Below are 6,000 nucleotides of genomic sequence, written 5' to 3'. Positions count from 1 at the left end.
AATAAAGAGTTTTCCATGCTTATTGCTCAACAGGAAGAACGTCTGCGTGCAGAGTTTAAATTACAACTTCAGCTTGCCGAATCTGAAATGGATGGACTGAAAGGCTTATTGAAACTCAAAGATGCTGAGGTGAGGGAAAATCGTCGAAAGGCTGAGTTAACAACAATAAATAAAGACTTTTCTACTCCTGTCTCAGGTAACCCATCCTTCAACTTCCGTCCATCACTTTCTACAGTCAATGAGAATTCTTTATGCCAACTACTAGATCTGTCAAGGCAACAATATCAGTCACACATCGATTCTATGCACCTACCACCTGTTGACATCATCAAGTTCGATGGAGAACCCTTAAAGTACTGGCAGTTCATGAGATTGTTCTCCTCTGTGATAGATAAAGAGTCAGTGCCAGATCAAGAGAAACTCACTCGATTGCATCAGTACACTGTCGGCCAAGCTAGAGATGCTATCTCACATTGCTTGTACAACCCCAACTCTAGCCTGGGCTATGCGGAAGCCATGGCTATTCTGAAGAGACGTTTTGGCAATCCATATGCAATATCACAAGCATGGGTTGACAAGGTTCTTAATTACAAAGACATTAAAGATAACAAGCAGTTGCAAAGCTTTGCTGACATTCTGTGCAGCTGCAGAGATACTTTAAAGGCAATGCAATGTGAGGAAGAGCTGAATGGTGGACGCACATTGCTACAAATTGTAGAAAAGCTACCTGAAGACATAAAGAAAAGATGGCTTACAAAAAACTACGAGATCGTCAAGTCTGGCCGCTTGCCAAAGTTGGATGACATAGTCAGTCTTGTTGAATCAGAAGCTGCTAAGAGGGCAGATCCTATCTTCGGGAATCTTTTTTTGCCCTGCCAGTCGAAATTCTCCTTCATGTTTTAAATTAAGTACTAAGTCAAGTTTCAATAGGAAAAGGCAGACATTCGCAACAGTATCAATTGCAAATGAATCCACCACGTCTTCTACACCAAAGACAACATCAAGATTTCAGTGTCCAAAATGCACTGATGGACACTTTCTGAACCAATGTCAAGCCTTCAGAGCTCTGTCTGTTCAAGAGCGTTTGGTCTTTGTTCAACAAAAGCAACTCTGTGTGAACTGTTTCATGAAAGGTCATCGCAGCACAGTGTGTACTCGCAGTTGGGTATGCAAGGTGCCTGGATGTGGGAAAAAACACAACAGTTGGCTGCACTCCGCCATCGTAGCTTCTAATAACGACAAAAGCCAATCTACTGATCAAGCTACTGAAGATGAGCCAGCTGCTGACCCGCCACAAGCCATTCAAGCACATGCCACCAGAAAGTTCATTGAAGACAGTCAAAAGAAGATTGCACTTCCTATTGTACCAGTAGTGGTTTCAGACAGACACAAACGATTCTCTATGAATGTCTTTGCTTTGCTTGACAGTGGCTCCAATGGGACCTTTGCTTCTAAGAAGCTGGTTCATGCTCTTAAGCTAGAGTCACGTAAAATGAACATTAAACTGAACACCATGGAGACAAAAAATCTCAACGTAGTCACCCTAGCAGTGGATCTACGAGTTGAAGATGCTCAACAAAGGAACTCTTTCCTGATGAAGGGAGTGCTGTGTCGGGATCACCTGAACATAAGTCTCGACAATCTAGTCACACAGCATGAGGTGTTACAGTGGCCACATCTGAAGGACATTGCAGAAGAAATCAGTTTACCTGATATTGAATTCGCTGCGCTGATGAAGTTCACCTGTCTGGTTTAGATCAACCAGACATACTTGCTCCTCGTGAGACACGTTGTGGTGAGTCAGGAGAGCCTTACGCAATTTTGAGTGGCTTGGGGTGGACACTCCATGGTCCAGTCGCTGACGGTTCAACGTCTATTTCTGCCAATTTCATTCAAGCTGACCACTCGCTACAACAAGCTGTTGAAAGATTTTGGAAACTGGATGATCAAGTGCATGTGAACAATAACTCATTGTCAGTAGTCGATGAGCAAGTTGTGGATCTATGGAACAAACAATCAGTCAAAGAAGATGGTCACTACACACTACCTATCCCTTTCAAAGAACATCTACCACGGTTGCCCAATAACTACACAATGGCCAAACATCGATTAGACCTTCTAGGAAAGAGGCTAAAGAAGGACCCGACTTTACACCAGAAGTATACTGAAAGTATCAAAGACTCTTTGCTGAAGGGATATGCAGAAGAGGTCATTGATATTGACAAAGAAGATGGTTGCATCTGGTACCTGCCACATCATCCAGTGCTACATCCACGCAAGCCAGAGAAAGTTCGTATTGTCTTCGATTGTGCAGCACGGTACCAAGGTACTTCGTTGAATGACAATGTTAACCAAGGCCCAGACCTTACCAATAAGCTACTAGGAGTTCTTCTCAAGTTTAGGCAAGAGCCCATTGCCTTGAATGCAGACATCGAGAGCATGTTTTATCAAGTCCGAGTGCCATCAGATGAAAGAGATGTGCTGCGCTTCCTGTGGTGGGAAGATAACGACCCGGACAAACCACTTCAAAAATATGCGCAGTCATACGATAATGTTTGAGGTGTCTGGAGTCCTAGTGCTGCCAGTTTTGCCTTGCAACGGGTAGCGGAAGATAACCGTGGAAACTTCTCTAAGGTCGCTGTGGATACAGTACAGAGGAATTTCTACGTAGACGATTGTCTTAAGTCCGTACAAACAGTGGAGGTTGCCATCAAACTTGCTTCTGAACTAAGGGAACTACTCACTTGTGGAGGGTTTAGATTAACCAAGTGGTTAAGCAATTCGAAGGAAGTGATGAGATCAATACCAGCTGAAGACTGGGCAAAATCCTTGCATGAGGTAAACCTTGACCAAGAGGATTTGCCATTTGAACGAACACTGGGCGTCCTTTGGAATGTGGAAAGGGACTGCTTCACATTCGATGTCAAGCGAGTGGATAAACCTGCAACTAAGAGAGGAGTATTGAGCACTACCAGTTCTATCTATGATCCTTTAGGATTTGCAAGTCCATTCGTGCTCAAAGCAAAAGCAATCTTTCAAGAGTTGTGCCGTATGAAAGTCGACTGGGATGAGGAATTGCCAGAGAACATCGCTGTACAGTGGCGCAGATGGTTAAACGACTTGCCTCTATTGTCAGCACTGACAATTCCAAGATGTCTTAGGCAAACATCGACTAGTTGTTTGTTAGCTACCCAGCTCCATCATTTTGCCGATGCTTCAGAACTGGCTTACGGTGCTGTTTCATACATCAGGATTGGTGACACTTGCAGGCTGGTGGTGTCAAAGGCCAGACTTGCACCAATCAAGCCAGTTAGTATACCTTGACTGGAGCTGCTAGCAGCGGTAGTTGCTACTGAGCTGGATCAGCATATCAAGCAGCACTTGGAGATTCCAATTGAAAGAACGTTCTTTTGGACAGATAGTACTATCGTACTTCAGTACATTAACAATAAGCTTTGTCGTTTCAAAACATTCGTCGCCAACCGTATTTCAAAAATACATGAGCGTTCAGAATCATGCCAGTGGAGACACATTGACTCTGCTTTGAACCCTGCCGATAATGTCTCTCGAGGAATGAATATGGGAGAGTTTTTGTCAAATGAACAATGGGTATCTGGTCCCCACTTTCTACGACTTGATGAGGAACATTGGCCTGCTCAACCCGACATCAAGGATTTGCCAGAAGAAGCAGAGATCAAAAGAGCCAAGTGATGGGAAATGCAGTGGACAGACTGCTGGAGCGATACTCCAGTTGGCATCGATTGAAAAGAGCTACTGCTATCTTGTTGCGTGTCAAGACCTTGTTGCGCAAAAAGGCAAGTGTGCATCTTTCTGACCCCATCACTGTTTGTGAGCTCCAACGAGCAGAGTTAACCATTCTCAACTACACACAAACTGCATCTTTTGGATCTTCTAAAGCCAAAACCAGTTCATTTCTCAAGCTTAAACCCTTTGAGGATGATACCAACCAACTCATTCGTGTGGGAGGCAGACTTACAAACGCCCCAATTCCCTTTGAGGCAAAACATCCAGTGATCTTACCTAACAATCATCACATCACCCAACTGATTATCAGTCACTATCATCTTCGATTGGGTCATGCGGGTCCAGAGAGAGTACTTGCAGAAATCCGTCAACGTTTCTGGATACTAAAGGGACGGGCTGTCATTAACCGAACTCTCAAGTCATGTATACAGTGTCGAAAGTTAAGAGCTAAACCGCAAATCCAACAAATGGCAGACTTGCCTAACTCTAGAGTGACACCAAGTGAGCCTCCATTCACTCGTGTGGGCATAGACTATTTCGGGCCATTCTTGGTTAAGAAGGCACGCAGTAAGCTTAAGAGGTACGGATGTTTGTTTACATGTCTCACAACAAGAGCTATTCATTTGGAAGTTGCGCACACCCTTGATACTGACTCCTTCATCAATGCCTTACAGCGATTTATCGCTAGGAGAGGCCCAGCCACGGAAATCCGATCGGATAACGGGACTAATTTTGTGGGTGGATTACGAGAGTTGCGGAAAGCCATTGGTGAATGGAATCAACAAAAGATTTCTGATTACCTGCTGCAGAACAATGTAAAGTGGATCTTTAATCCACCTGCCGCCTCTCACATGGGTGGTGTTTGGGAGCGACAAATTCGCACCGTTCGTTCCATTTTAAACTCTGTCCTATCGCAGCAGGCACCGGATGACGAGGGTTTGACAACATTGTTTTGCTGCGTTGAGTCTATTGTCAATGGTAGACCAATCACTAAACTCTCAGACGACCCATCAGAACCTCTACCACTCACACCAAATCATCTGTTGTTACTCCGTTCCGGTCCAATACTACCTCCGGGAGCCTTCGTAAAACAAGACCTTTACAGACGCAGATGGCGCCAGGTGCAATATCTGGCAGATGTCTTCTGGTGTAGATGGCTCAAGGAGTATTTGCAACAACATACATTGCAACAACGTCAGAAATGGCTACAACCAAAGCAGAATCTTCGTATAGGAGATCTCGTGCTTATTCTTCATGAAAACACACCACGCAACCATTGGCCACTAGGTCTGATTAATCAAGTCTCAATATGCAATATATTCAGAATTTATATGGTAAACGAAAGTTAAGTATGCGTTTGTGAAAAGAGATTGCTCTAGAAATATGTTGTTGGTTGTATCACGTGTGTGATAATGCTTAATGAAAACCATAATATTTCATGCTATTAGCTTTATAGAGATGACTATATTGGGAGTTATCATATCATTTAATTCATACTATCTAAAACCGAAGTTAGAATGTTTGTATGATTTTTTGTACAACAATATTGTATAGCAGAGGTGGGACCAAGTCATTGTTTTGCAAGTCACAAGTAAGTCTCAAGTCTTTGCTCACAAGTCCCGAGTCAAGTCCCAAGTCAAGACAGACAAGTCCCGAGTCAAGTCCCAAGTCAAGACAGACAAGTCCCGAGTCAAGTCCCAAGTCAAGACCGACAAGTCTCAAGTCAAGTCCTACAGTTTGAGTTTTGAGTTCTTTCAAGTCCCTTTAACAACGGAGTAATAATATTTGATCAGATCATATATGCTTTTAAGCTTTGATTTATTTATCAACATTTTTTTGCAAGAACATTCTTCAAACATATTTCAAAAAAACAAATGCAAATGTAATTAATTACACAAAAATTGCCACAGCAGTTTCTGTCCTGTCTTGTATTTATCTTATCTCATATTGTGTGTGTGTGTGTGTGTGTGAGAAGGAGGGGGGATAATAAATACATGAACATAACAATGAACAGGGTTGTGCTTGTTCTATGTCAGGGCACTATGCTGGATTACATTTGCAAAAGATCAAATTGGCCAAAAGTCTGTCAGTCATTTGTGCACGATGGGGACGTAGTATGATGCCACCATGGCTGAAAACCCGCTCCACTGGAGCACTGGAGGCAGGCACTGCCAAGACCCTGATGGCCACTCGGAAGAGTGAAGGAAGAGTCTTCATGTTTAATTCCCAGAACAA

The sequence above is a fragment of the Barbatula barbatula genome (genome assembly GCF_947034865.1).
Source record: "Barbatula barbatula genome assembly, chromosome: 3".
Lineage (NCBI taxonomy): Eukaryota > Metazoa > Chordata > Actinopteri > Cypriniformes > Nemacheilidae > Barbatula > Barbatula barbatula.
Note: the sequence above shows the minus strand (reverse complement) of the source record.